This window comes from Marmota monax, unplaced genomic scaffold (assembly GCF_021218885.2).
Source record: "Marmota monax isolate L192 unplaced genomic scaffold, Marmota_monax_Labrador192_F-V1.1 WCK01_AAM20220418_F8-fsc00005, whole genome shotgun sequence".
Taxonomy (NCBI): Eukaryota; Metazoa; Chordata; class Mammalia; order Rodentia; family Sciuridae; genus Marmota; species Marmota monax.
In genome coordinates this window covers 8,812,699-8,833,918 of record NW_026692254.1, presented here as the reverse complement: position 1 = coordinate 8,833,918, position 21,220 = coordinate 8,812,699, and the positions used below count along the sequence as shown (strand labels likewise).

The following is a 21,220-nucleotide window of genomic DNA, read 5'->3' as shown; positions in this document are numbered from 1 at the left end:
AGTGATTGAAGGTGAGCAGGGAAAGCAGCAAAGGGTCACAGCTCCATTTCAGCTCTGCTGAGGAGGACAGGCTGCCCCTAGGATGGCCAGGCACAGAGGAGTCAGCTGCCTGGGCTCATCAGTTCCTCCTTCTCCATTAGCCTGTTGTGCTTCCCTCACATCCTGTCAATGGGTTCTGTTTGCCCTCTGGGCAATGCCTGGTGGACTCAACTTCTGTCTCTATTTCCTCCCACACAGGGCTCCATCTGGTGAAGGCAAGAACCAGTGAGGGACCATGTATATTGCATTCAAGTAAGCAAATGGGTCCAATTCTCGGACAACCCATATTTTAAAAGATGTCTGCTTGCCTGATTTTGGTTTTATTTTGTAGGGAAAAGTCAATTTCTCTTTAATTGATTGAGTGAAATATTTAAAATATACAGAAAAATATATTAAATTATTAATAAATAAAATTTTGTGTTTCAAAAATTCTTAAATCTTTTTAAGAATTTTTAATTTTAATTGGCATATGTATACTTATTTATGGGGTAAAGTATTATAATTTAATCAATGTATACAATGTGTATGATCAAATCAGGTTAATTAGCATTTCCATCTTGGAGTAAAATATACATACATATGATAAATATATGTCTTGGAATAATATATAATTTACCATTCCAGCACCTTTGACTGTCTAGTTTTGTAGTATTCTGTAGTTCACATTGTTGTACAACCATTACCCCCCGACCATCTTCAGAACTTTTCTTCTCAAACTGAAACTTTATGCCCATTAAACAATAAGCCCCCATCTTCTCTCCCCCAAACTCCATTTGCTTTTTAAGATTTATCCTTGTTGATAACATGTGAATAGCATGTTGATTTTAACTAATATATAGCTTTCTACTCTATGGATATATCACACATTGTCCATTTCACTATTGGTGGATATTTAGGTCATTTCAAGTTTTTACTTGTTCCAAGTAGTGCTTTAGAAAAACACACCAGAGGCTTATGTTTTTGTGCATGCATCTCAGAGACGGGGTTTTTAGAGTATCCAGAATACGGTTGCTGGGTCCTGGGGTAAGCTCAGTTTTCATTTTTACTAGACATTCCCGGCTTGCATTTCAGAGATGTGCTTCCAGAAGTATATGAAAACTCAAACTTGCCTACCATATCTCCAACATTTTGTTAGTGTGGAACTTGGTAGATTTCCTCTCCTAAGTCTTGAAGTGTCATATTAAGTAATTAATAGAGCAATTAAGAATTCTTATTAGAAAGAATAACCATATTTTCAATATTTTTGATTATCTATTTTTTTGTGTGTTTATTTATGCTGGGACAAGGGACATGATTAAACTTTTGTATATTTCACCATTTTGATGTATTTTTTTAGTGTGAACTGTCAGAAGTTTTTTGAAGGATATGGTGAAGGTATAAAGATTAAGTGAGAGAGATAAACTATTTTAGAGAATAGAGAAAAGTTAGGTTTAAATGCCAGGACCCAGATCCAATAGAATCAGAATCAGAAATGAAACCAAAGCACCAGGATAAGACCTGGATTTGTTGATCTTTTAAATTGCATTAATAATATTGAATTTGCTTTAGAAATATTTAATTTACTCCCAGTTTGGGAATTATCTTATGTTGTTTTTGTTTTTGAAAGTTGGAGGCAAAAGAGGGGCAGCTACTTTGAGATTCGATAATAGCATTATCATTGTGATTTGTCTAGATGTCGAGGAGACCCAGGTAATGCATTACAACAGGAAACAAATGAAAACAAAAACAAAAGAAAATAAGAAAAGTGTAAAGATGGGGAGGTCTGGGGGCTGGGGTTGTGGCTCAGTGGTAAAGTGCTCACCTAGCATGTGAAAGGCCCTGGGTTCCATCCTCAGCACCACATGAAAAAAAAAAAAAAAAGACAGGGAGGTCTGTTAGAATCCTTCAAACCGTAAGCACAGGAAAACCTGACTCAAATGGACTTACTCAGAAGGTTTCCTCCAAGCAGCTCTGGCTGGGCTGTGCTGGCCCAGGCTTGAGGAACCCCTGGCCAAGGCCAACCGCATAAAGAGGTGTAATTAGAATTTGATGTGGGAACACAATAGCTCCTGTTTTCACCCACACAGCTTATTTCCTCACAATAAACACCTCCAACTTAAGGATAAATAAGGTTTGTTATTGAAAGAAAATGATTTGAAACACAACTTTGGCTTTCACCCAAACCAGCTTGAGGAAAGCACTTGGCTCATTTTGCAATGAGCTGATGTCTTTTGAGTCACCTTGGATACTCAGCTCTGAGAGGGGAGCAGAGAACTACAGGCACCAACTGCCAAGACTAGTTAGTTATTGGTTCCTAGCAAATTTTTCTCACAGACTACATCACTGATCCACGTTCAAATGGAAAAATAAAATAGAGTGATTTTTCTTCCCATTCTAGGCAGTGTTTCAGGTGGGAAAGCAGGAGTTGCTTGGGGGTGCTTTCTTTTGAATTTTTTTGTTGGTGCATATAATTATATATAATAGTGGGATTCTTTATGCCATATTTGTACATGCATGTAATTTGATCTACCTCATTCCACTGTACCTGCCCTTTCCTCTCTCCTCCTTGCTTCCCCCAATCTGCTAGTTCTACTGTATTGCTCTCCCTTTTATTATTATTATATTATTTTGGTTAGTGCATTATGCTTACATATAAGCATGATTCATTGTGGTATATTCATATGTGGACATAGTGTAATTTGGTAGATTTTGTTTTCCATTTCTTTCCAAGGTCTTCCTTTGCTCTTCCTGTTTTGACCCCCTTCCTCTGCTCTCTTGGTCACTCTTCTATTTCCATGAGATTCTATTTTTTATTTCTGTCTCTGTCTCTGTGTCTCTTTCTTCCATTCCACCCTTGACTTTATGAGTCTGGCTTATTTCATTTAGAACAATGTTCTTCAGTTCCATCTACTTACTATCAAATGACATACTTCCATTCTTCTTTAGGGCTGAGTAAAACTCCATTGTGTTCTACTCAATGAACCACCACATTTTTCTTATCCAGTTGTCTGCTGATAGGCAACAAAACTGGGTCATATCTTGTCTATTGCAATTTGTGCCATTATAAATATTGATGTGCCTATATCACTATTGTATACTGATTTTAGTTCTTTTGGATAAATACCAAGGAGTGGATAGCTGGGTCATATGGTGGTTCCATTCCTAATCTCTTAAGGACTCTCCATACTGCTTTCTAAAGTGATTATACTAACTTGCAGTTCTGTGGGGTTATTCTTGTTGACTGGAATGCATTGGAATTCTGGAACTGCCACTATGTCTTTGGATAGGAAACCCAAATTCTGAAAGCTCCCAATAAATGGTGTGTCAATACTACCCACTTCACAGGGATTTTTCTCAAGGGGTAAACAAGATGATATTTCAGGGAGAAAATGGGAAAATACACAGTGTTCTTTGCGGTGCCAATAGTAACAATAAGAATGGATATGATAATGATAAGAATAAGAGTAATTGATGAGGAAGAACTCCTAGTTCCTTTTTCTGAGTATGTAGATAAGAATTTTATGTCCTTGCCCAATTTCAGTTCTCTCTAGGCAGGACACAGGTAAGTGGACACCACTGGCATTTTTCCTTCATTTGGACATTGAATGTGTGCTGCTTCTCACCTAAGACCCTTTATAGGACCATAAGACTCCAGGATGTGGTTACCTTTTGCACAGTGTTCTGAAATAATTTTCTGAGGTGTTGCCCCCACATCTTTTTGATCTCATTTTGGTAGGACAGTCATGCTTTCTGGAGACAATTGGGTACATGTTGTGTACTCATTAAATGATCGATCATTACTTGTATTCTGTTTGGATCTGGAGTGTCCCCCAAAGTCTCATGTTCTAAAGCCTTGGTCTCCAATACAGTAATGGGAAGATGGGGCTCCAATGCAGAGGTGGGGCTTTAGGAAATTATTAGACCATGAGGGCTCTTAACCTCATCAGTGTATTAATGCATTTGATGGATTAATAATTAAATAGTCCACTTAAATGGACTGTTGGGAGGTTGGAAGCTATAGAAGTTTGGACCTAGTTGGAAGGAGGTCAGTGGGGTTGTGCACTGGAAGGGTATTTCTTGTGCCTGACCTAGTTGGAAGGAGGTCAGTGGGGTTGTGCACTGGAAGGGTATTTCTTCTTTCCTTTCACTCTTTCTGCTTCCTAGCTGCCATTAGCTGAAAAGCTTTCCTTCTCTACAACTTTTTGCCATTATGTTTTGCCTCACTCAGGCCCAGAGCAATGGAGCAGGCTGACCATGGACTGAACCTATGAAACAATAAGCCAACATAAATCTTTCCTCCTCTAAGTTGTTTTTCTCAAGTATTTGTCACAGCAACGAAAAGCTGACTAACTCAAAACAAAGTATTGATTCTACTCTGGGATGTTTAATTTTGTGTATTAACTTAACTGGGCCAAAAAGATATCCAGATGTTTGGTCAAGCATTGTTCTGAATGCTTCTGTGAGGGCTTTTCAGATGACAGTGCACTGAGTAAAGCAGACTGCCTTTTCCAGTGTGGGTGAGCTTTGTCCAATCAGTTGAAGGCCTGAGTGGGCCAAAAAGGCTGACCCTCCCCCAGGCAAGAGAATTCTTCTTGTCTGATGCTCTTCAAATGTGGACAACAACTTTTCACTGTCTCAGAATTCAAAGGGAAACATTGGCCCTTTCTGGATTTCAAGCCTGTAGGCTTTTGGACTGGAAGTACACCTTTGGCTCCCCTGGATCTCCATCCTGCCCATTTACTCTGCAGATCTTGGGATTTGTCAGCTTCCATAATCATATGAGCCAATTCTTTGTCATGAATCTGTGAATGCATACATCCTATTTGTTGTTCTCTGGGAACCTTGACCAACCCACATTCAGACTCATTGGAAACATAACATTTAGGTTTGGCAAATATGCTAACTTGGACCTACAAATCACAACACTTTATTTTTTGACTTCCAGAAGAAGTCATTGTGTATACCTCTCCTTTTGCAACTGCTGAGAGACTTCATATATTTCTCATCACACTAACATTATATTAATAGTCAGACCTGATTCTGATAGAGTGACATGAACTCCTAAGACAAAATAGTAATTTTTGATCAGAGATTTTGGAAGTATGTGACTCAGTGTATACATTTTTTTTCTTTTCTGGAATTAGTACACATTAAGCACATTAATAAAAATACCTACTGTGTCAGACCCTGGAGTTGCAGTGTGTCTCACAAGTGATTTTAATCCAGTGAGATTCTAAAAGTTCTTGAAAGTACAGGGTCACCAATGATGCTATTTTGTTTCAGATCTATTAAAATTTGACCAAAGGGCTCTATACAGTTCACTGATGATTACTGATGATTACAACCCATGCTCTGAATTTTACGAACAGTAGTTTAGTATGAGGGGATTTTAATTACAATGTCTTGGTTGGGGAACTTACAGGAAGACAGAAATCTTATATCATGAACAATAGAGACATCTTGGGCCTGATGGGTTCTCCCCCCAATCAGCATGATTTTAAGTTGCAATCTCTCTAACCTTGGTGGACATATTTATGAGTGAATTTTTTTCTATATTTGATGGAATGTCATGGGAGGGGTTACATAATCTGGCACCAACACTGTTCCTGGGCAAAGACAGCCATCCCTGCAAATCCCATTTTTATCTTTGAGTAATGACATCATATTCACAAGGTACATAGTGAGATATGCTGTAGGTGGCAAATCAAGAAAGAACATGTTTTCTGTGTAGAGTGAGAGATACACTCTCCTTCCCCTGGGGCACCCTAGAAACAGCCAGGCCACCTCCTCACCTCCATTCTCTGCTGGCTTTCTCTTGACAGCAGCAGAAAAGTGCTGGAAGCTTGCTTTTGCATTGGAGCAAACATGGGCAATTGCACGTAATGCTGATGTGCTTTGTGGTTGTCTTGGTCTCTACTTGTTCATGCCCTGTGGTTAACATGGACAGGTGTGGCTCTTCTGGAATGGCGTCTGCTGTAAGTTTGTCTGGAAAAGATTCTTTTGCCTGGAGACATTTCATACTTTCAAGAAAGGTTTGGTACTGAAGAGGTGTTTATTAGCGGTTTACAGTCTTTCTCTGTTGAATTTACCACAGGTCAAATTCCTGGACATTTTCATTCTAATTCTCATATCCCTTCCCACAGATTACATAATTCATACAATTCTTCATTCCTTTGCATTTCTGTACAGGTTTGATTTGTTAATTTGTGACTTATAATATTCTGTCAACTGGACTTATGTATTTGGTCATTAAATAATTTAAAAAGTTATATTTATTGGAAAAATATTGCCAAAAAGGACATTAAAGGGGACAATTGGTGGAATTTAAATACAGACTGTGGATTATGTAATAATATTGCATCAATGTAAATTTTCTAATTTTGATAATGATACTTGTCTTTGTTCTTAGGAACTATATACTGAGGTAAATTAGGGGACATTTTTCAACATACTGTCTCAAACATTTCAAGATTAATATATTCACACATTATTGTACTATCTTGAATTGTTATATGTATACAAGGTTATGTATATATACAAGTATATATGTACTTGTACTATCTTGTTCTATTCTAATAATCTTTCATGTTTGAAATTACATCAATGTAAAAAAGATAACAACAGATTTTTAATCCCAGGGACTTAGGAGGTTGAGGCAGGAATTCAAAGTCAGTCTAGGCAACTTAAAGAGACCTTGTCTCAAAATAAAATAAAAAGGACCTGGGATGTAGCTCAGTGGAAGAGCACCCCTGGGTGCTGTGAAGGAAGCAATTATAAGGTATATTATCAGGGTAACCAGTTCACACAATTATAAGGTATATTATCAGGGTAATCAAATATGGTCTTGCCATTTATCTTCCACCTACTACATTTTATTGTCATTATTTGCATGATGTCTGAATATAGGAAGGACAGTGTGTCTTCCTTGAGCCATCATAAGGCTTATGACAAAAGAGAGCAAGTCTTCATTCCACACCCCAGTGCACAAAGACCTGAATCTGCTCATATCATAACTGCCATTCCTGTTCCTGCCACATGGTGTCGCTGTTGGAGATGGAGTGTGCAGATTCCTCTGTGCTGCACTGAGCTCAGGCTCCTGTAAAAGCTACTTTGGATCTGGACAGCGGTTAATATGCAGGTACACATCCCTGTATAGAGGAGAGGGTGATTAGCACCCTTGAGGGGATGTGATTGGGTTTCCTGATGTTGGTATAGTTTGGACCTTGATGTTGAGATAGGCTGGATTAGGAGGAGAGGAGCAGAAACCACCTGCGGGTTCATGTTCCTGCCTGATACCAGGTATTGACTGTAGACTGAATGTGACGTGTGGTGGCCAGGAACAGAGAGTTCTTACAGAGAGGGTGGGGGCTCATTTTGGGGTCTTTGATAGTTTATGTTCCTGGGCTTGTTTGCCTATTTGTAAGCTAAGCCCATGACACATTTTCATATTCAATAGATTAATGATTTTGCAGTATCTTGGCATTTTCTGTGGTAATATTGCAAAATGGCTGCAATGCTTCACTCCTCCCGTGTCATGACTTTTGCAATGTGACTTGCAGCTCAGCTCATTTCTCTCGCCTTGAATCTGAACTGACCTCCCTGTCCTAGCCTGTTAGAGGATGAGACCCCAACAGTAGAGAGGAACTGTTCACACTGAGGCCACCCAAGACCAACCAGCCCCAGCTGACCCAGCAGCTGACAGCAGACCCATGAGTTAGTCCTGGGATTAAAAAAATGCTCAAATCACAAGAGGAATAGATAGCTATGTTCTAAACTAGATTGTGGGCTGAATAATGCATACCCCCCAAATCTACTTACATGGTGAAGGGAACTTTGTAAAAGTGATTAAAGATTTCAAGCTGAAGAAGGTATTCTGGAATATCTATGTGGACCCAATACAAGCATGAGAAACACAGGCAGGTCAGACAGAAGACAAGGAGTAATTGGGATGAAACAGAGATTGGAGTGGTGGTACCAATGAGTTCCAGAAGGCTCTAGAACCTGGAAAAGGCCAGGGATGGGTTTTCCCCTGGAGTCTCAAAAGAAACCATCCTGAAAACACCTTGGCTGGAGCCCCACAAGACTCATTTTGGACTTAGGACTTTTGTAGCTATGTAAGAATAAATTTGTGGTCTTTTTAGTCAGTCAATTTGTTTTAATAGCGATGGGAAGCTTATATAGCCAGTAAGCTTTGGGGTGGTTTATTGTGCAGCAAAAGTTAACTGATACATATATAGCTTTGTGGAAACTTTAGGAGAATAAAATTGATAGCAGATGGTGTTATGGCCACCACATGTCACATTCAGTCTACAGTCAATACCTGGTATCAGGCAGAAGTCATGTGAGAGACAATGCAAGAAAGTTTAGAGGTAAAATAATTGGATTATGAGAGCCTTAACCTAATCAGTACATTAATCTGCAGATAGGGATTAACTGGGTGGTAACTGTAGGCTTGTAGGGTGTGTTTGGTGGGTTTGGTCCCTGGGAGTGTGCCTTTGGGGGTACATATTTTGTCTTTGTGGAACAGGACTCCCTCTCTTTGCTTCCATATTGTCATATCCTGAGCGGCTTTCTTCTGCTACACTTTTCCTCCATGAGGTTCCGCCTGACCTTGGGCCCTGAGCAATGAAGTCAGTCATCTATGCAAACTGAGACCCAAATAAACTTTACCTTCTCTAAAAGTGTTCTTGTCAGGTCTTTTGGTCATAGTGGTGAAAAACTGACTAAAATGGAAGGGCATGTGTTTAGACGCGCCGAAGACTAAAAGTAATGCTTTATTTGACATTTTAAGGAAAATGTTTTAAAAGGTGTACGTGTTGAAGGCTTGATGCTCAGCATGTGGCACTAGGGAGGTGGTGAGAACTTTAGGAGATGGGGCTCAGGGGAAGAAAGTTAGGTCATGAGATATGCCCTTGAGGGGACATTGAGACCCTTGCCCCCTTCCTGTCTCTGTGTTTGCTTCTGGGTCACCATGAAGTGAACAGATTTCTCTGCTACATGCTCTCTGCCGTGGTGTGCTGCCTTACCACAAGCCTAAAGCAACATAGCTAAGCAACCATGGGCTGAAACCATGAGTCAAAACAAATCTTTCCTACTTTTAAGTTGATTTTCTCAGTTATTTTTTCAGCAATGGAAACCTGACTAACATAATGCCTCATTAAAATCATGATGGTTCCACCCAGAGATATTTAAGAGGCAGATATGATAGGGTCACAAGCAGGGGCTTTCCTGATTGGCCTGGCCTCACCTCTTTGCCCCCTGCCTCTCTTCATAGCTGCCCCTCTCTCTGCCTCTGTGACTGGGGCATTTTTCTTCCTCCTTAAATTTTTTTTTTTTAAACAAACTCTCCTATCTCCAGTTTTTCAGCCACATCTTCCTCCTAAGCTGCACCTTTATTTTTCCTCTTTGGTTCAGCATGTGGGTGGATGACTCCTGGGAAAACGACTCCTCTTATATTAAAAGGTCTCAGGACCACACCCAGCCTCTTCTGAGGATGTGGCTTCTTCCACCTGCTGGTATGGTTTGGATGTGAGGTGTCCCCCCAAAACTCACATGTGAGATTTTGCAAGAAGGTTCAGAGGAGAAATGATTGCGTTATAAGAGTCTTAATCCAATCAGTGATTTAATCCCCTGCTAGGGATTAATTGCATGGTAATGAAGTGGCAGGGTATAGCTGGAAGAGATGGGTGTTAGGGCATGGCTTTGGGTCTATATTTGTATCTGGCGAGTGGACCCTCTCTCTGCTTTCGATCAACATGTGAGTTGCTTCCCTCTGCCACACTCTTCTGCCATGATGTTCTGTCTCACCTGGAGCCCCGAGGAATGGAGGCAGCCTTCTAGGACTAAGATCTCTGAAACCATGAGCCCTCAAATAAACTTTTCCTCCTCTACAGCTGTGCTGATTGGGTCATTTAGTCACAGCAGTGAACAAGCTGACTAAAACACCTGCCCTCATATACTAAGCAAAGGCCTGAAGGGAAGTCAAATGCTGGGGTTGGCCATGGGCATGATGCAAATCATTGGATGAATTTTCTAGAAACATCATGAGCAAAGTGCTATGGGAACATGGGGAAGGAAAGGCGGTTTCTTTGAGGAGTCAGGGAAGGCCTCCCTAGATAGGAACAGAGTGGATTTTGTATGGTAAGTAAGATTGAAACCAGGAAGGGTGTTCTGTCTGCAGGTGCTGCACTATAAAAGTGAAAGGTACAGGATGTGAAGGGTAATTGTAAAAAGTTAGAAGGGCATGATTCTTGCTCAAATATTTTAGTGTCAAATATTTGTTTAGCTCATTCATGAGGGAACCAAGCCGATAACACTGGTTTCAAAGATGTGAAAAATAGATAGCGGATAACAGAATGATGGCACAAGATGATAAAATCAGCTATAAAACTGGATAATATAGGTCAATAAAAACCTATCTTTGAGTTTATCAGCTCTACTAGCAGAAACCTTTTTTAAGTTATCAACAGTCAACAAGTTATCACCTGGCCTTATAGAGCCTGGTCCTTCATCAACAGTAAATGTGAGACAAATAAATTAGTGTTCTAATGTTGTGTAACAAATCCCCCCAAAACTTACTAGCTTAAGCCAACCAACATTTATTATCTTATAACAGTTTATGAGTGTCAGGAATTTGGAAGCAGCATGGTTGGGTGGTCCTAGATCAGGGTCTTAGATGAGGCTGGGCTCACACTGTAAGCCTGGGCTGAAACCATCCAAAGACCCTGGGGGGATCCACTTTCAAGCTTATTTAGGTGGTCATGGGAGAAGGTTCTGGTTCCTCTTTACATGAATGGAGACTCTTTTTAGGGGTGTTCATAAGACATGGCAGCTGTTTTCCCCCAGTGAGAGATAAAGAGAAAGGCGATGGTGAGAGGAAAGAGAGGAAGAGGAGGAGAAGGAGTGCCTGAGGTGGAAGTCATAGTCTCAGAGATGACACGTCATCTCTTCTGCCATGTTCTGTGTTCCAAGTTGAGTCTCTAAGTACAGTTCGCTCAAGGGGAGGTGCATTAGCTTCCATACTTTTAATTATTGAAGAGTATGTGGACATTTTTTTTGAGGATCATCTCATTGCTTCCTCTCTAAAAGACCTAAGGAGCTTCAGGCAGGCATGTTTTATACAACTTTTTGTAATGAAGATGTGTTTGGTGGATGCCAGGAATCCAGTGGGGCTGGATAGGAGGAGAAAAGAGATATGGCCAGAGGATACTGGGCAGGCTAATGGAGCCCTGTGCACCATGCCATGCTGAATCTCTGTTCTGTGGCTCCCAGTGGGGACTCTGAGCACCTGAGCAAGTCCCACAGCTGGTCCATTAGACAGGAGTTTTAGGAGGATCTTGTAGTTGTAGAGGACTGGGCTGATTGGGAGTAGGCGTAGCGAGGCAGGGAGTCCAAGTGGAGAGGTTGGCCATGAAACTTGAAGGAAGATTGTGGTGAAAGGGATGTAGTAGAAGCTTTGAAGGAGATACTGGAGTCAGAATTGGTCAACATCTGGGCTGACTGGCATGTAACAGGAAGGACAAAGTGGGAAAGATGGCAGAGGCAGGAAGTGCTGGTCAGAGCAGGTTGGCATGACTGGTATCTCACCCTAAATTCCCAAGACCTTCTTTTTTTTTAATTTTTTTTAAGAGAGAGTGAAAGAGAGAGAGAGTGAGAGAGAATTTTTTTTAATATTTATTTTTTAGTTTTCAGCGGACACAACATCTTTGTTTGTATGTGGTGCTGAGGATCGAACCCGGGCCGCACGCATGCCAGGCGAGTGCGCTACCACTTGAGCCACATCCCCAGCCCCCAAGACCTTCTTTATTTACAGGAAAGGAGAAGATACCTAGTCTGGAAGTTGAACCAGGAAGGGTGTTTGGGCAGTCCCAGGTGGTCCAGGGTATGAATAGGCCAATGTCTTGGATCAGAAATCTTAATAGCATGCCCAAATCCTTCCTTCCTTTGGTGTGAGGGCTGTTCTATGGCAATACTGTTGTATTGAAAACACATTGGTGCCACAGTCTGTGGGGTTGGGTGGCAGGAAGTTCCATCTCCTGGATAAGGTGGAGACATTTCCTGAGGGGGTCAGACAAGTCCTTCCTGCCCAGCACATTCTGGAACTGGTGGCTTGGATGCAGGGAACACAGGTGGATAATTCTGAAATGGTACCTGGCCTTGAGCCAATGGAAATCTCACTCTCCCAGCTCTGAAACACATGCTTCCAAAAAATATGATGCAAAGAACTGTAATATAACACAGCACATTCTTCAGTTTTTAGAACAAGCAAGCACCCAGTCTGCACAGACCACACCATGGTGCACCATGGGTTGGAAGACTGTGTCCCTGGAACCTGGTGGCATGTGTCTATTTGGTCATTCTGAAATAGACCCATGCATGGCCTTTGGGAGGTGGGGGCTGGGGGAGTGTGATGGGGAGGAACAGACAACCTGGGATGGGGTGTTTATGAACAGAGCTAGACAACACCCACTCTAGAGCTGTCCCACAGTGGGACAGGGAGCCTGGGCATCTATTCACCCTCAGTCATTTGCTAGTTCACTCATCTACTCATCTGAGGATGCCTAAGTGGACCTCACATGTTTTACTAAGTGGAACATTTGTTTTACTGTTGTCCTTTGCTGTCTCCAGGGATTAGTTCTAGGATCCCGCTTGGCTATGTAATCTATGGATGCTCAAGTCCCTTATATAAAATAGGACTCATATGTAACCTACCCACAGCCTCCTCTACACTTTGAATCATCCTTAAATCATCCTTAAATTAAATGTTGAGGCTGGTCTTGAATTTACAGTCCTGCCTCAGCCTCCTGAGTTGCTGGGATTACAGGTGTACACCACCACGCCCAGCTCAATATTTCAACTTCTGCCGGGTTTATTGGTATGTAACCATCCTGTAGGTGGAGAACCATCTGTACGTATTCTATACTCATGACACTGAAGTATGATATTCTGATAATAGAATATACATCAAACTAATAAAGAAAAATAAAAGAGTTGAAATAAATAATATTTAAATTGGTTTAATTACAGATGCAATCTTTTTCCTTTACTAAAATAGTATTAGAGTATTAGTAATATGGTTGACCTTACTTCATTGGTTTTGTAAATCTTGGTCCACACCTGTAGCAGTTTGAGCTACCAAGTTTGGGATCTAAATTTAAAGGCTTCCTTGGCTGGAGAGGACCCCATCTGACACAAGAGGCTCCCAAGGGACCCAAGGGGAGCATGTTGGCCATACTTTCTAAATCAACACCCATGTTTTTGGTCCCATTCACCAACAATGCAGTATTGAGTTGAAGCATTTAGGGACTAAATGCAACAATTAATTTACACTATTTAATTGAAACTATTAGGGACTAGTGATATAACTCAGTGGCAGAGCACTTGTCTATCATGCCAGAGGCCCTGGTTCCATTCCCAGCCCTGCAAAAAAAAAAAAAAAAATTGTGCCTATTAAACTTTCAACTGTTTTTGATGTCACTTTTTCTCACATCTTATATATTTAAACAAATATTTAAAAACAGAGCTGGGGCCATGGCTCAGCAGTAGTGCACTTGCCTGGCACGTGTGAGGCAATAGGGTTTTATTCTCAGCACTGCATACATATAAACAAATAAAAATAAAGGTTTATCAACAACTAAAAAAATATACATTAAAAAATATTTAAAAACAAACACCTTCAATATACACCAAAACACTCTGGGAGCATTTAAAACAGGTTAGAATATTCTGTTTGCAAGTTTCTTCAGTATATGAACATAGGTTTTTTTCTTTAAATACATGACATATTTTTATTGGTGACAAAATTGCATAAGGTTTATAAAAGCCCCCAAAATGAATTTTCAATTTCTATTTAGGGTGAGTTTCTTTGAAAAGTTGTTCCTTTCTCATGCAATACTAAAAGTTACCTTTATCTTGAGATAGCAGTTTTAGAAATTCTGCTGGGTTACATATCATGACTAGCCCTTGTTTACAGGAAACAGATCAACCAAAGAAGTAGCCATATTTTTGTAAAATATAACCATCCACCTAGTGGCCTGAGTACATCAGATATATATGGAGTCACTAGCAGAGTGATGCAAAGATTCTTTTATGTAAGTCGATTCATGCACCCAGGTGCATGCAAGTTGTAGGTAGGGGTCTCAGGGTTTCCTGTAGTTGCTGGGGAATTCCCCCTCTTGCCTCAGGATAGTGTATGGACTTCCAAAACTGCAACACTGGACTGGAGAGAGCTCATGCTTACACCCAGTATCAGAAAACAGTCTTTATTATATTCCAGTGAAATGAACATAGAAAACAGTTTGCATATCCTTCCCATACCTTGTTGGATTGATTGTCTTGTACCATCTTGGGATCATTCATCCAACTTGGAGAACGCTGAGACAAGCTTAGGGCTTATAGGAACATAACTTGGGCTGTCTTTATGGCCAGAGCCCCACCTACACACTAGTATCTTCTGAAAACTAACCCAGAAACTCCATAACACTCTCAGGGCAGATGTCTTAGTCCTTGTGGGCTGCTCTAACAAAATGTCATAGACTGGCTTATAAACAACAGAAATTTATTCCTCACAGTTCTGAAGGCTGGAAATTTTAAGATCAAGGTGCTGGCAGATTTGGTGTCTGGTGAAGGCCCACTTTCCGGTTTATAGTCAGCATTTCCTTACATGGTGGAAAGGGTAAAGAGTATCTCTGAAGTCTCTTTTATAAGGGCATTGTCTTAGTCCATTTTCTGTTCCATTTAGTATACCTAAATTGGATAGCTTATTAAGAATAGAAGTTTATTTTTTGACTCATGTTTCTAAAGGGTGAGAAATTCAAGAGCATGGTGCAAGCATCAGCCTGACTACTGGTGATGGTTCATGTTGCTCTATAACATATTGGAAATTGGGAGGGGAAAAGGGCATGTGTAGAAGAGGCACAGATATAAGGGGCAGCCGTGTCAGAGGACTACTCCAGTACTCTGAGAATTAACCTGTCCTTTGAGGAAGACATTAATCCCTCTTAGTGATCTAGTTACCTCTGAAAGGCCCCCACCTCCTAACACTGCCACAATGCCAAACAAATTTCAACATGAGTTTCAGAAGGACGCACTATATTCAAACCATAGCAGGCACTAATCCCAAACACAAGCACCCCACCTTCATAACCTAATGGGTTCCCAAATGTCCCACCTCCAAATACCATCATTTTGGAGAGTAGGTTTTAACATATGATTTTGAGGGAATATAAACATTCAGACCACCACAGAAGTTATGGCTACCATTGTCACATTGACAAGGAAGTTGCTTTCAGACTTTTCCTCTGCCAAAGATACCCATTTATGGGTCACCAGGTATTGAGCTTGGTTTCTTAGATGTATGTTTCTGATTCTTATCTCTTTATAAGAAAGATGAATTATTCCCATTTTACAGATAATGGAACTGAACTTTGAAAGGTTTAGGATCTTATGCTAGAAGATGGCAGAAGTAGAAGATCAAACTAGCTGCCTCTAATTGCCCCTCCCTTCCCACGAGTCCCACATGGCCATCTTGTTACCTCTTCTGGTCTGCACATTTTACTTGGCAGTGGGACAGGACATCCTGCCAGCATAGAGTAATCTCCTGCTTTGCTGTAATGAAACATTTCCCTAGTCTTGCAAGAGCTGATCCCCAAATGTCCTATCCCTTCCTACTCAAGCTCAGGGGAGGGGATATAGGAATTGCAGGAAAAACCTTGGTAGGGACACTGGGTCAACACTGATATTTTAAGAAAGCTTTGGCCCTTCCTTACCCTCCTGCAGTTAACTGTCATTGCAAGCACAGACTGCTGCTCTCATGGAGCTGTCCCTAACTTGAATAAATTCAGAGCTTGTCTCCCAGGTCCAAGGTGGTCAACACACCTCTGTGAATTGGAAAAGCCCTTCTTATCTCACCACGGGTGCTGAATTCCTGAACCACCCAAAACATGTAGAACACAAATCCATATCTACTGGGCCAACTAGGACTTCCTGTTTTTAAGTTCTGGGAGTTTCTTTAAAAACATAAACAAATGAAGGTTGTTTTGGACCTCAAGTAAATATTCCCTAAGAGAATTTTGTGTGAATCATGAATAAGCAAAAAGTGGGATGCATTTCCTTCAAAAATATACACATTTCAGAGGAAAGGGGCTTGGAAAGTGCATCCTGGATTCTTGCTGAGTGGGAAAATATCTGGAAAAATGACTGGACCTCATTATTTTATTTTTTAGTGTTAATTATATCATCTAAATGCTATTTTTGAGGCTGGCATGCTGGTAAAAACATTCTCCATGTTCTAGTCTCCCATAGGACAATTGTTTGCTGTCGAGAAAACTTGGTTTCAGTCTTATAATCCACCCTGTAAGAGCGGGGCTGAAAGCCACCTTTTGATTCTGAAGATGGAGAAAGGGGCATCTGGAGAAGGGACGATTTTGCTAAAGTGTGAACTTGGCTCCCAGCCTGTGGATTACTACCACATTTCTGTTGCACATCCACTGATGCAAGTGGAAGGAGAAAGCACTTAAAAATATAAAGGAATGTTAAGGATTCACATCAGGTTATTCTTTGTTTCAATGAAAAAAAAAAATACCCGCACAAGGCAGTTAAAACAGAAAGGGAACTTATGGGAGAGAAGGAATTTGAGAAAAAGTTGAGTAGGCAGTTCTGGGACCTCTCATCTAGGCAGCCATGGTGGCCAGGATATGGTCCCATCTCTGAATGTTAAGTTTATGGTCCAGACTCCCAGAGATAGGATGTTGGGTTCCAGGGTAGGACGGCCTATTCCTAGTCACAGGAAGTGACTTGCCTTCTGTGTTTTCAACCTTAAAAAACTAGATATGTTCACCAAGTATTCCTCATCAAACTTCTTATCATTATATGGCATCTGTGGTTTTATTGATTTATTAAAGCACTGCCTCTTTTTCTCCCTCCCTCCCTCCCTTCCATCTTTCCTTCTTCCTTTCTTCATTTCTTCCTTCTTTCTTTGGAGAAATATGCATTTATTTTGAATGATAATAGCTAATCAAACAATCAGTTTTCCCTCTTGTGAAATGGTGATAATAACAGATGATACAATAACATCTTCTCTGCTTAAAGATGACACGTTCTTCCTATGAATTCACATGGTCTTCCCATGGTCTTCCTATGTCGGCTGTGTGAGTCTGTATCTTAATCTCTTTTTATAAAGATACCAGTACTATAATGATTTATTATATAACCTAGCACTGGTCTAAGGGTTTTCTATGTATTATCTTATTCAATCTACACAAAACGCCACGAGGTGCTGTTATTGTATCATCTGTTATTATCACCATTTCACAAGAGGGAAACTGAAGCATGAAAGTTTCCACCAAGGAATTGCAGCCTAAGGCTGGGAGATGTGTGCTCTGCTCTTCCCAGGGGATTAAGAGGACCATGCAATTGTTCTAGGCAGTTCAGTTCCATGGTCAAGACACTCCCCTCCCCAACGCTGACTTTAGTACAGAGCCTCTTGCAGCAAAGGGATGCAATCTGTGACTGAATGACACTGGGATACTGAATTTCTGGGATACTCCAGAGGTCCCTGATACCAATGGGGAGAAGACAGGCTTTGGTGAGCTCTGAGCTGATTAGACACAAGACAGTTGTGTGTGACACCTCAGCACCCACATGGGCAGGATGGTGGCTCTTCCCAGCAACCCCTGAGTCACCTTTAGCTGCTTTTTTTTTTTTTTAGGGGGAGGGGGGTAAGTTCAACTTTGGCCTCATCTATCAAGGCAAAGCTATTGTCTTGCTTAGAGGTTGTGCAACCAGGAAGTCAGTCTCAATGGTGGGCCCCATGCGTATTTAGCCCATCAGTGTGCAGTTGAGTAAGTAGCTCATTTCACCATCTTGTGGAGACCAGAGAAAAGAGATTGCTGAGCACCTCACAGGCTGGCATGGGGCTTGGTGGTACTGGATCCTTGCTATGACCCAGCATGAGTCAGATGTCTGTGTGGGACTCTTGCTTTAGTGGATTTTTTTTCTGAGGGAAGTAAGGAGAGATATAGGCCTCCTAATGCCTCAGTGGGCATCTAGTTCTTCTACCATGTTTTGTCTCTCAATTTAAAGTGACTGGACTTCCATTTCTCCATGGCTTGGCAGGGTACAGCAAGGGAGAATGTTTCCCATTCCCCTCCTCCTTGGCCTTTCTTCATCCTCCTTCCCTCCTAGTTTCTTCCTTGTTCTTAAAAGGGATTATGTAGTGCTTTTTAGGTCTATAAAACATATTCTTTTGGTTGGGAGTCATCTTAGATTTAGGCACTACCATTTTTTTTTTTTTTTTTGCATGAGTGATTCACTCAAGTCATAACTTGCAGGATATTGGAGGAAGGGCAATGCTGCCATCTAGTCATGAAAGCCCAGTTCAAGGCAGCACTGTATAAAGTCTTCTTAGATTGATATGCCCACTATAGGTGGCCTTAACCCCCAGATCTCCTCCCTAGCTCCTCCTTCCATCCCTCTCTAGATGGCAGGGGCTATAGGGAGCTGCCTTTGTTAATCCAGGTTGCCACAACAAAGTACTGAACTGGATGGCTTAAACTACAGAAAATTATTTCCTTATGATTCTGGAGGCTAGAAGTTCAAAATCAAGGTGCCCACACTGTTGGTTTCTCCTGAGGCCTATCTTCTCTGCTTAAAGATGGCACGTTCTTCCTATGAATTCACATGGTCTTCCCATGACTTCCCATGGTCTTCCTATGTCGGTCTGTGTGAGTCTGTATCTTAATCTCTTTTTATAAAGATACCAGTACTATGGGCTTGGGCCCCACACTTACACCCCATTTTAATTTAATTACCTCTTTTAAAGCCTTGTCTCCAAACAGCTACCATCATCTGTTCCCCTGGAGAGTTACTGAAACAGGTCAAGACCACTCAGTTAAAGTTATTTTTCTGATCTTCATTTTTGAAAATTGAAACTCCACTTGACTTTGCTATTTAGGCAGATTGAAAAAACTGAAAGATCCCTGGTGGAGGGAGTTGTCAGATTTACCATGTTATGGTGTGTGCATTTGTGTCACTCACCACCTACTCACTGTCCAAGTGTTGAACAGGGTATGTGCCTTGTCAAAGCTCTGGGAGATGGAGTAGGAACCATGGAAGATGAGCAGGTTTAGATACAGCTTGTGCAATGTCCCTATAGCACATCTGAGAGTGGGCAATGCAGAGACTCTGAGTCCTGAAGGGCTTTTAGGAGGGTAAGCATGTACAAGGGACACATGGGGACCAGGAGATACATTTGATGTGAGCTTGGAAGACTTCCAACCCTAAGCAGCATGGACGAGTGCCCAGGCAGAGAGGCTAGGGTAATATGCCCACAAGGTCATTCATTTGACAAACATATATTGAGGACCACACAGAAGAATTCCCTTCCTGTTTGCTGGCTATCTATAGTTGCAAGATAGTTGGGGGAGACACATCAGGTGATTTTGGCCTCTGTAGTTGCAGGTGGAGTTGGAAATGGGATCTGGGGTCAACTGAGAACAATGAAGAGTAGGCACTCCATTCAGTTCAGCTTGGAGAGTGTTGAGCATGACTTGGGGCAGCAGGCACACTGCCTGGATGGTGAAGTTGGTGTTACTGCAGCTGACAGTACTGGTCATTTGGGATGGATGAGCCCCTATATTTCAGCATGATCTGGGCATCTGCTATGGTCTGTTAGGGCCTGCGAGGCATTTCCTGAGCACCTGTTCAGCTACAGAGGAGGCACAGAGCATTTGGGGTTCCAGAACAGGGAGATATTGCCTTTATGAATATCTGATATCAGCATTAACTCATTTCTTTGTGGCTTCCTCTGATACAAGCCTTGTCCTGGCGAGGGGAAATCAAGAACACTGTGATCCCCATGAGCACTTAGTAAAGTCAGTCCTCTGACGAAAAACTGAGGTGATGACATTGTCTGAGATCATGAGTGAGACTTAGTCTTCCTGCTTTTTGCTAAATGTGGGGCCAGTTGTGAAAGGGTAGAGTTCTTTAAAATAGATTTTAAGACTTGGACAAAGTGTCCTTTTTCTTCAAGTGAAAAGGACAGCAGGACTATTCTTACATTCTTTGCATTCCTCCAACCTGTGGTATCTGTTCTTCCCAATGGCAAGGAGGGTCTTGCCCTTTGGGAAATGTTTAGAATTTTTACCAATATAAGGTAAATGACAATTCCTGACTATTTTATTAGCACACTGGCCACTTGAGAGGGCACAAGTTAAAATACAGTGGCATTCATCTCAAAAGTCTAAGGCAATTTATGGGAGGGGAGAATGCAGGAGATTAGGTTCTGAAGACCCGTGTCCTAGATCAGGATGAGGGCCTTGAGAGGTCCTTCATAGAGTCATACATGCCCTTATTTCTTTTGTGAAAGAGGGAAATTTCCTAACCTCTTTTTGTTCACACCAGAGGAGTTCAAGTGTAAGATGGCCCAGTGAGGTGGGGTTAGGACTGGTCTTCACATCTATGTGAATCCTGCCTATCTCTCCCTTCTTTGTTGGATTTGCTATCGGTCCAGTTCCCCTCTTTGTCAGAAGAGGGGACCACCAGCCACAATAAGACCTAAGACTTTCTTTTTCATAGCCAGTAGGAAAGAGGATTTGTCTCCCAGCCATGGAATACTGAACTCTTCTTTCAGATGAATTGGCCAAATTAAGTCATGGCCCACTTAGACCAACCACATGGGAGATGCTGTGCATTAATTGGCCATGGTTTAGATGCATGAGATATTCAGTGGTAAAGAGGAGGTGGAATTCTCAAGACTGAACTTGGATCATCAGACCCTGGAGCTGGGTGGGATCTTTCTCCCCAGGTGAAGGGAGTATAGAACCCCCAAACAATTGTGATTCATGAGGAGGGAGGGAAGTGAGCATCAGGGCCCACAATATTGCCTCAGGTTTTCCTTTGTAAAACCACAAAGTAGTATTTAGAGAATAATCTGACATTTGTAAATAACTATACTGGTAACTGAGATCATTGATAATTCCTTACAAATGACTGATCAACCTGCAAGCAGCTATCAAGCCTACATTGCTTTCAGACAGAATGAAAGACATTGCTTTCAGACAGAATGCTGAAAGGAATGGAAGGGTGTAAATCAGGATTCTTGACTTCTGGGTTCTTGCAGCGTAGATGGGAGCTGGTAATATCAGCCACATAAACGAGTGAGAAGTGAATAGCAGAGTCCTGTGCACCAGAGGGAATCAAGGCA

At 41.4% G+C, this 21,220-nt stretch overlaps 1 long non-coding RNA gene across 1 annotated transcript in view; it reads left to right on the top strand.

Moving 5' to 3' along the window:
• The first annotated feature begins 237 nt into the window (after positions 1-237).
• LOC131424020 (uncharacterized) overlaps positions 238-21,220 on the top strand; it is a 37,421-nt gene continuing 16,438 nt past the window's right edge. The window contains exon 1 of the long non-coding RNA XR_009226392.1: positions 238-291. This is a non-coding gene — a long non-coding RNA (uncharacterized LOC131424020). The remainder of the gene's footprint in view (positions 292-21,220) is intronic.